An 11,697-nucleotide genomic window follows, 5' to 3' on the forward strand; every position below is an offset into this window, starting at 1 on the left:
TTTTTTTATAGCTTAACAGCACACACGTTTGCTGCTATTTTTTTTTTTTTATTGGCTGCTAGCAAGCTTATATTTTTCTTCAAAATTACTGTGGCTGCACACACACGTACAAAAGAACAAAAAAAAAACTTTTCTTTTTATATATGTTGCTGCCAGCAATGTGCAACGGCAACACTCCTCATTATCTTTTTCTTCTTTTTATTTTTGTAGCTTAACAGAACACACCTTTGCTGCTGTTTTTTTTTTATTTGGCTACACACACACGTACAAAAGAACAAAAGAAAAACTTTTCTTTTTATGTTGCTGCCAGCAACATGCAACAACAATATGCCTCATTACCTCTTACGTTGGCTGCCAGCAATACGCACACTCAACACTTTCTTTGTTTGTTTGTTTTTTTTTCTTTTATTTTAATGAACCAAAATAGTGAAAGAAGGTGAGTTTTTTTTCTCAATGTGCTGAAGGGACAGCATCAACTCTCTCCTCCACATCCAGCGTTGATATGTTCAGCGATTCAGTAGAGTTGGTCGAAATAATTCGATCAAACCCTTGTTGGGCTGCCTCCATTAAATCAAAGATCTTGAAGAACAGCTCAAGAATTAAAGAGAAAATGTGCGGCGAAGTGTGAACTTAGAAGGCAGAGAGAGAGAGAGGTCGTTTTTTTCTTCTTGCCATCTTCTTTGGATGTTTGGAGAAGAAGATAGAAAAGGGAAAAAATTTAAAATGCTAACAGCACACCACCTAACCATATTAAACACATTAGATGTTTGTCGATCGAAAGTTCTACTAGGGGCACACCACTTCCTCTAAAAAAAAGTTGTTGCTGTTATTAACACAGAAAATCAACTAATCTACTACAAAAAATACTGAGTCCGGGGATCACATTACGGGGTTAGAAGGTGTTATGCACTAATCCCGCCCGGCAAACGTTGGTCTCTACTAATTCCCAAATAAACTACATTGCTAAAAGACTTAGGTACTAAAAAAATAAGAAATATGTATACCTTTCCGAAGACAACGGTCTTGTTCCCTCAGATCCGGTAGAACAGTTCTTTGTATAGTATTCCTCGCTTCGTTCTGTCGACGGATTCGCTTCAAATCTCCAAGGCAAGATATCTCTTTCTTAGATCTGGATTTTTCGAATTTTTTTATGGATTTCTGGGTGTTTTTGAAGGGCTTCTAGGTATTTTTCGAGCTAAAGTTGAAGTATGGGTGTTAGGTAAGAAGTTAGGACTTCAAAATTAAGGTTTATGGGAGGCTAGGGAAGCTTTTTGACCTACTTCTCTTGGGGTTTAGTTTTTTATACGAAAATAGGGTGTAGGGACCCCTATTTATAGATTTTTTTTAAGTACATTTTAGATAGAGTTAATGTTTAATTATAATTCTTTTAATAAGAGTTATTATTTAGTTAGAATTCTATTAAATGGAGTTATTATTTAGTTAGAATTCTATTAAAAAGAATTATTATTTAATTAGAACTCTATTAGGGTTTTGACTTTTAGTCTCATTTGATTGACTTTAGTCTTACTTGATTGACTTTAGTTTTTTGGAGAACCCCCCTTTATTATATCTTTAATTCTTTGGGCCCCTAGATGGAGGGGTCCTTTAATAAATATCTGGGCAACCATCAACAATTTTGCCTGAGAGCTTGATTGATCGATTTTTTTTGTTCAAAATTTTAAATTAATTTTATTAATATTTCACTTTACATTATTTAATATTTTATTTATTAATTTTAGAATTTTTAATTATTAAAATTATAAAATTACCGTTTTGTCCCCTAAAGAGAACTTTTACGTTTCAACTCGGTTTTTGATGTTCCAGGATGTTTTGGAATTGGTTTTTCATAAGAAATTCAATGAGAATGTTGGTTTTTATCATTTATAAAGTTTTTTTTGTGCGAAATGATCGTGAACTTTATGAGGGACATTTTCGTAATTTTGTCGAATTCTATGAAAATTGGCGAAATGATTTATTTGATTTCGATTTATTGTTTTATATGTTTGAATGAGTTTTCTTAAGCGTAACGTAGGCTCTAAGGATGTTTTAAGGTTAAGGGTATTTTGGTAACTTGATTATTTTTTTAGTGATTTTTATCTTAAAACTTCTTTTTGTCTGAAAAATGATGATTTCTAAGCTTTTGGGGTTATATTTTCCTACCGTAGCGTGATTTCTATAGTTTTGTTAGTTCGAAATACCTTATCCAGATTTCTGAAACATATCTGGTAACAAAATAAAGCATTGGAATGATCATCCATCATTGGGAACCGTTGCGATCAGATTGACGAGTTGATTAATCAGGCGAGTGTAAAAATGGGTGTCTACACTCACGAACTTGTTTAGACTAGAGATTTAGGTCGAACTTAAGATTAAACGTTCGAGTATTTTGATTTTTTTGTATTTTTAGTTGTTCATTGTTTATATTCTTGCGGGCTAGGAGTTTTTCTGGTATTTTTTTTTTATTTTTCTTTCTTTTTGTTTTATTCATTTTTTTATTTCTTAATCCTATTTTTCCCAATAACGATGATCTACTCCGATCCTAGGTTAAGAAATTAACATAATAACTCAAAAGGATTGACTCAGATTAGATAGTTGTTCAAGATATTAAAAATATGGCCTCTCTTCATTTTAAGGTATATCTTTAAGTGTAATATTTCTTGATAATATTGACATTGATGAAAGAATTTTTTGTCCATCTTTGTGAGGATTAGAACTCATCCTGTCATTACTTTCTAGATGACAAACGATCCTTCATAATTTGAAAAGAACTTTTCTCTTGCATATTCTTAGATTGGTAAAATATTTTTCAAAATAATCTCTCTTAGTGAGAAATCTCTAGGCCTGACCTTCTTGTTATAAGCTCATGTCATTTTTCATTGTTAAGTTTGACCATGGTAAATGGTTGAGGGACGTTTTTCTTTTATAAAATTTAGCTAGTTAAATTGGGCTTGGATTCATTCTATTCCTTCTAACTCAACTTCTTTCAAGACTCTAAGCAAGGGGATCTCAAAATCAAAAAATAGATTTTTTTCCATTCCATATACCAGTGTGTACAAAGTTTCCCCAGTTGAAGTTCAGATTGAGGTTCAAAAAAGTGTGGAGGGAAAATATTGCATCTCATGCCAGTCCTTGTAAGTGATCGCCATCTTTTTGATGATCTTCTTAATATTCTTATTTGTAGTTTTGACTGTCCTATTCATCTTTGGCCTGTACACGATTGAGTTGTAATAAGTGATTTGAAAGTCTTTGCACATCTTGGTGGTGACCTTGTTCTTGAGATTATTTGCCTTACTGATTACGAATTTCAGAACATTGTCCTTGAAACATTAGCGTAAGATGCAACTTCTACCCATTTCGTAAAGTAGTCGATAGTGACGAGGATGAAATAGTGTCCATTAGAAGCATACAGAGTGATCTATCCAATGTCGTCCATCAACCAAAACAAAAAAGTCCAAAATGAAGTCATATTATGCAATTTTGAAAGAAGAGCGTTGATTTTGTTGGTATAGATCTGACACAGATAACACTTTCGGACGTGTCCTTTTTTTTTTGGAGAGTTGTGAAACCATATACTTTTAGGGTTTGGATATGAGTAATGGACTTATAATAAGCTTTGAATAGGCTTAGGTTATGGGTTTTGAATAGACATATGTTAGAGATTTGAATGGATTTGGGTTTGGACTAGGTATTGCACATGGTTATGAATAAGGTTGGAAATAGACATAAAATGGAATTGAAATGGGCTTAGAAATAGTAATGAGTTTAGGTTAGGAATAGATATGGGTTTGGGAATTGTAAGAATGAGAATGAAAATGAGTTTGGTTGAGATCATTGACCTTAAAGTTGGTTTAAGAATAGTAAGGGGCTTAAAGTTAATTTAGGAAGAGTTGGTTTGATTTAGGAATGGTAGCTGGCTTAGAGTTGGGTTTGAATGGATTTAGGTTCATGAATAGGTTTAGGACTAGGTTTGGATAAGAAACGACCTTAGGCCTAGGTTTGGATAATGAGTAGTTAGATAGAAGAATGCGTGGATGGAGAGATTTCTGAATGTTGATTATTCCAGGGACCTACTAATGGCACTTAGGCTTATATTTTGAACAACGATTAAGACTCTTAAGATTTGGGTTTTTTGAGCTTTTGGCTACCCTTTCTAAGTTGGCTCATGCAAATTGGGGTTTTTACACCTGTGCTTCCTCTTGTTCTTTTTGAGGTTTGGTAGAAGGAGCCAAGAAATCTATTACTCGGTTGTACAACTTCTTGTTTGAGAGAATGCGAGTGATAATTATCGAGTTAGGAATTGGTTTGTCCTTGCCCTAATCTGCCAAAAGAGATAGCCAAAGAGTGATAGCTCAAGTAAATGACAATGGTAAAGGAAAAAAATGCATGTGTTTGTCCTTACGAACTCTGTTAAATGTCCTAAAGGTGAAGGGGGACTTTTATTCCAATCACATGCATGAACTTGATCCGATAAAGGAACTAGTCCTTATCCGATTTGGGGAGTGTGAATTATGGAGCCTTTCCCCTACACTTAGTCATGTAGAAGTATCACAGCCTATGGGAGCACTTCCAATGGGTAAACTAGGCTCGGATGTTGAGCATCTTGAGCTATAAACCCTCAAGCCGAGCATTCATTTGCTTGATGGTATTTATGAGTAGGTTAAAGTTACCGCTCATTTGTCCAAGGCCCTCCTGTAAAAATTTAAAACCTCCCAAGTCAGTTGACTTTGTGGGATTAGCAGGCTTGCTTGAATTGCCTCTAGAGCACCATAGTAGTACCTGGGGGAAGATCCTAGAATAATAGGGGTTCCTCTATAAAGTAAGTACCTACATCTTTAGGGATGTCATAAGCCTCCCTAATCTCTGGGAGAGGGGGGCAACTAGGGGAATGAGACTTCCCCTTTGCCATTATCACAATAAAAAATTAAGTTTAGAGGAGAGGGAAAACTGAAAAGTTAACCTTTAGAAAGCTCCTGGCATTGCAAAGAACTTGAGAATGGTGGTTTTCTCAGGAACAAAAACAAAGATGAATTAAGAGAAAATAAGAGAATAGAAAGGTTTGGGACAAAAAACACAGAAAGGCACTATGAGCATAGAATGGAATAAGGGAAATAGAAAAAGAGAACACGATGAGAGGGAAATAAGGATTTGTAAAGACAAAATGGGAAAAGGGGAGGGATATTTATAAGTTAAACCTCATTGAGATTCGTATTAGAATCGATGGCTAGGATCATGTCAAAAATAAAGGTAATAATGGGCTACATCATATTTATTGTCGTGTCTGAAATGATGTGATAGGCACAGACATGCGTGCCGGACAGATCAATAGGAGATGGTCACATGTTTAGACCACTTAATGCGTCGACATTGGGAAGGGAGACTGACATAACCTTGAAGTTGGTAGCCCAGGGATTGAGATGGCCATCATTATTGTATCGTTGAAGTTGAAACGGTCAGATATCACAATTAATGTGCACTAATGAGACAAAGCTCGAACCTCAAGAAAGTCTTTGCACCAAAAGTCCACACGAATAGGTGACACATGTTATATGGTGCCATTGACTATGTTTTCGGGAGCTTGAACTATAACCCAAGGCCCTCCAAGAGGGGGTATTGTAGAGGATATTTTTGCAAGGCCCCAAAAGAGGACCAATGGCACACTCGAGATCCAAGTCAGGCTTATAGATCCAAGTTAACCTTCCTGAGTCTGAGTAAGTGGTATGGCTCGAATGATTCGAATCCTATAACTATGCAAAGTCCAAGTCTTCATCCCAAGTCTAAGTGAGTGGCATGGCTTAGATGACTCGAATCCTATAACTATGCAAAGTCCAAGTCTCCATCCCACCTATGAGATTGGCTTACTTTTGTACTTTGGAAAGTCAAAAGGCATTGCGAGAAAGTCTCAAAGCAAGGGGAATGGGTCAACCCCAAATCCCTAAAAACCAAGGATCGAATGGGTACAAAATTAGTTAGAATCAATCAAATTTGGGAAGGTCTTGATAAGGGAAAATCCCTGAAAGGAAGAGATGAACAAAGTAAGGGATCTTGATTATGTATATCCCTAATAAAGATTCACTTTCTAAATTAGATAGGAACTAAATTGGGAAACAAGAGCTAAGTATCTTAGGGATTTACCTCTATAAATGCAAGGACGAGACAATAAAAGGTATGCTTTCACCCCTGTATTGTTACTCCACTACCTTTTACACTTAACTTGACTTGGGCATCGGAAAGATTGTGTTGCAGGCATACCAAAGAGCTTTAGATATGGAGATTTCAAACTTTCATCGCAGATTCCAAGGTAATACAAGTTTTTTCATTTACAACTATCATTTTTTCAAGGTGTCTCAATAGATCAACATAATATTAGTTTTAAAAACTAGAAAATAAAAAATATAGACTAAGCAAGGAAGGAATTTGAATTCTTACAATATAATAGAGGAAAAAATAGAAAGGATTGTTGGATGAGGATTCGATATAAAGAAAAGGGGAAGCATATCCAGCCTCTTATTTGCTTTGTTGAGATAGATAAAAATGTGAAGGATCTCCAAAGAACTCTATCTAGTAAATGGTGAAGAGAGAAAAAGTTTCTCTCTTTTATTTGACCAACTTTAGTGAAAAGAGGGAGTAGTTTTCAATTAAAGAACATTTTTCCAAGTTAAAGAAAAAACTTTTTAAAAAAAAAAGTCTATTTTAGTCAAATCTAGGTATTACGTTAAAAGTGGTTCATTTTCGCAATTACACTATTCTTGTGTAATTATTTGGTAAAAAGACCTTGAATTAACAATTTAAATGAAAAACCTAGGAACTGTTCTTTATAGAAGCTATCTTCAGCTCCAGAAACTGGCTTCTGGAAGAAGCAGAAGCCCAGAGCTTGAAAAGTCATATTTGGCAGAAGCTTGTTCGTTACAGAAGCACAGAAGCTAGAAAAGTCTGTTCGTTTTACAACTTTTTATTGTTAGATTATGGTAAAATGACCAGAATACCCTTAATGTTGATAATGCACAAAAAATGACCAGAATACAATAAATATATAATTACACTAATATATATAATCAATTTATATTAAAAAATTATTAAAATAATTATTTTCAATTTAAATTAATGTATAAATTTTATGATTTTACCGAAATTTCGACAGCACCTCCTCTTAAAAATGGACATATGAAAATTTTCTGATAAAGAAAATACCTGCATAATACATAATTTAATATCCACATAACATCCCATATATAATCCGACATTGACATAACATCCTATATACAATCCGACATCCACATAACATCTCATGCACAATCTGACATCCACATAATATCTCATACACATTAACATTCAAACAAATACATATTATACGAAAATCAAAAGTGTTGCAATGTCATACAAAAAGAAAATTATAATTTTCATTCATAATAAATTAAAAAAAAATCAAAGTTCTTAAACTCTATCATAAGCAGCATATAATGCATTAGTTATTCCACTCCTAGTCATCTCCATGGTAACACGAGATCGACGATCTACAGGCTCATTATTACTATTATGTTCATATGCACCCCCTTCATCTTCCACAATTTATTTTTTCTCGAAACGTAATAATTCTTCATCTGTAATTGCATGCTTCCTTATGAAGTTATGGAGTGTCATACAAGCCAATGTAATATCTCGTTGTGTTTGAAATTTGTAACGTGGCATTTGCTTCAAAATTGTCCATTAGGCTATTAAAACTCCAAAACATCACTCAATGACATTCTGAAGTGAAGAATGCATATAGTTAAATAATTCTTTATCTGTTATTGGCCTTGACTCTCTTCTAAAATCTTATAAATGATATGTTGTACCCCGGTAAGGTGCGAGGTAGCTTTCCATCAACGGATATCTAGAGTTGACCAAATAATATTTGCCTTGGAAAAAAATGCAACCTATTAATAATGACATTTTCAATATTGTATTTTATCTTTACTTTAAAAAAAAACTAACTTGGAGGAGGATGTGGAAATTGTAATGATGGCTTCGTAATAATATCGAAGAACACGCGAAAATCATTAGATGATCCTTCCCATCTAACTACGACATGTGTAAATGTCATATCAAAAGCATAAGTAGTCATAACATTTTGTGTTATGCCTTTGTGTCATCGAAATCTATTTTGATGCATGAATGAGATATGTGTATTGATGTGAGTCCCATCGATCTCCCCAACACAATCCTTATCTTTACATAATTCAAATATAAATAATTATATTTGACGTTATTATAAATAATGATAAATGAAAGATATCATTGAGAAAATACCTTGAAATATGGCCAATATCTTTCATTGGTTCGTATATGCATAGAGACTTCGTTGAGATTAAGAAGAACGATAAAAAATTTTGAAATTTCAATTAAGCCTTTAAGAACTACATGAAAATATTTGTTAATAGTATTCAATAAATGCTTAAAAGTAGCCCTCAGTACCTTATGTCTTTCATTGTAACCCATGGTATAGATAAACATTACAATTTGTTCTTGGATCGAGATCATCTTGTCGTCTTTTATCAGACCCCTCGCTTCTAATATGTCACACAAATTTAGGAAAACATGTCATTCAATCCTAAATAAATCATTGCATGTGTTACCAAGTTCATCAATGATGTCACGCACATAATCTGCTCCAGTATAACAAGAATTCCTATGTGATTTCCTATAAATAAAGGTGTCAATGTATTGATGTATTGCAACAATGACACCTGTTACCAAAATATCTAACGACAAATCATCATCTACGGCATTCACTTCATTAACTTCATCATTATTGGACATATCATCGTCGGTTGACGTACCATCATGGGTGGAAATATCATCATTGGAATCCATAAGTCTGTATAAGTACATAAGTACAAATTATTCATTTAAAACTATAACATTCAAATAATATAGATAATAAAATAGACATGTTTAACATTTACTATATAATAGAAATTGTTAATAACATTCACTATCTAATGAACATATTATACAATCCAAGGAAAATATTAAAAAAATAAACAGGCATTGTCATACCATCATAGGAGTGGTGTATAGTCATAACCATCAATGAAAGATGGTAATACAAAAAATATATTAAAATCACACACATAAACACATTAAAATCACATACTATTTAGAATGATGAACTCGAGCATCCTCTATTTCGTCATCCAACCACCCAACACGGAATTCATTTGTTTTCAACATGCACAAAATTTGCCTGTACTCCTTCATACTAAATAATTTTAGTGCAAACCGATAACGATCACTATTAGGGATGATTTCTGTTGTTGCATCCAACAAATCAATACACTCCTTAATGCTACCAGGTTGTGTAGGTGGTAGTGGGGGGCGTTGCACTACTCGCACTCGTCCTCGATGAAACTGCTTCAACCAAATGCTCAATTTGTCGTCCCAACATAACTGCATTCGTCATTTTCTGTCGTTTGGAATGTTGGAAATCTATGTTATTTTTAGATTTCATGCACGATGGTGCAATAAATGGAGGGATACCATAACTATCAACATCAGGACTAATATCGATAGGTGGTTGGGATTCTGGTGGTTGTGTTTCTTGAGCAAACGTATCATCATCATCATCCTGAAGCTCGTGCTCAACTATTCTAGATGACTCAATGGATAGGCACACTAGGATTACACGAGCTTGCAACATACTCTCCAGTAGCATAAGTCCCTCCAAATAGTATGTCCAACTCTTCAACATGTTCTAGTCCGTCATAACACCATTTTGCATCAGTTTTATTTTTTTACAAAATAAATAAACTTGTTTTATAAATTTGAATTGGTAAATATGATATTCCTATTTGGTAATCTAATTAAAAATTACCTCCAACCAAGAGTTCCACCATTCATCGCTCATCAATACCTTATTATTAAGAGTATCATAACTCACTCAGTACATGCTTTTAATTTAATCCATCTAGCTCAAATACGTTTTGTTTTATCCCAATGATTCTTATGTTGCTTCTTAGTGTAATTAAGCCCCATCGTTATTTGAAATTACTTCATTAGAGATGAATACCCTGATACATTCAATGAAGTACCGGGTCTTTTCCCCTTCTTAACTAATTTCACACAGATATCAACCCAAATCTTTTGAAGATAGGGTGTCCATCTTACGGAATCAATTTTTGACTCTGTTTCTTTTGATTCTGTTACTTTTTGTCTCGGTATATGACAATTTGATTATTTATTTTAAAAAAAATGAAAGTAATGGATAAGAATAAAGAATGAAAAATGTAATAAAATATGAGTAACAACAATAAGAATCATAAGCAAACAAATAATTATCGTAAACAAATATCACTGTAAGTAAATGTTAAAAATATCAAATAACATGCTAAGCACATCGTTCCCCAAAATAATACCTAACTACAGTTGCATGTGCAGACACATACTACATAAATCTTATTTGTGGTTAAAAGGAACACTTTAATGAAATAAAATACATGAGAGATTCACTAACAGTCTTTTTGGATTAAGAGAAAAGTAAAAGTTAGGGTGCCAAAAGTATCCAATATAAAAATTTTCAAAAGAATCTAATAAAAAATTCACTAACACCCTAATCTTTAGAGCACCATTAACAATCTTCAAAAGAATCCAATATAAAATTCTACTAAAATCTATAATTTTTAAAACACTTTAAACACCATCAACAATAATTCACTTAAGTTTGGTAATTTTACAAACACCTAACAAACAATTCATCTAACCATTCACCCAATCCTAAATCAAAATCAACTTATAATTTAACAATCAAGTAAAATATCAACCAATGTCACCAAAATCCAACTTACAAAATAAACTCAATCACAAATTTTAAAATTTGGCATAGGTTATTTGGAAATAATTTCCTAACACAAACTATCCGAATATTTGTAATTTTTCCACTTTCTCATGAGTTAGATTATATGTTGGATTTCAATTTCCTAACACAAACTATCCGAATTTATGTGCCCCCTTCTCGATTTTGCTCCAGAGAAGTGGCTAATGGCAGAAAAATGCTTGCAACATCCGTGGCTCAATATTGAAAATCCCACCCCAAGTGTGAAAAAGAAAGAATCAAGTCTAGAGAAGTTGGAGGTTGGGGTGCATAAACTTCAGATTAAAATGGGTAATACACCACCTAAACTATAAGCATTCCTATCTCCTTCTGTATGGGTATTGTTTGTTATTTATTTTTGGGTTTGTAAAGTTTAAATAAAGATTCATTTTTGACTGATGAAAGGAGTGTGGAATATCTAATATAACAAAGAACGAAATGGTTCAATGAACACAAGAATCTGACAATGATAATGGATTTCAAGTACTGATGTTTGCAAAAGAGATGCTAATCACATTATAATACTTACTTAAGCATTGAATTAGGAGGAATTGGTAACAATCTGAAATAAAAAAAAGAACTCATCAAGTCGATTTACAGCAAAATCAGTAATAAAAATAAACAAATTATCAAAAAAAAAATTAAAAAATTAAAAATTGATACCTTACTTGGTCGTTAATGGCGGAAAGCAAAGGACTCGATCTGCCGTTACAGAAGAGGTCGTTAATGGCAGTTTGTAATGAGACGAGATTTGTTATCTACTGTTAGGGCTTTTCATTTGATTAGTTGTGAGGAAAAGATGAGAGAGAGAGGGAAGGGATCTCTGCGACAAGGAAAGATGAGAGAGTCGA

Source organism: Akebia trifoliata, chromosome 16 (assembly GCF_017979445.1).
Source record: "Akebia trifoliata isolate Shusen 1 chromosome 16, ASM1797944v1, whole genome shotgun sequence".
NCBI lineage: Eukaryota > Viridiplantae > Streptophyta > Magnoliopsida > Ranunculales > Lardizabalaceae > Akebia > Akebia trifoliata.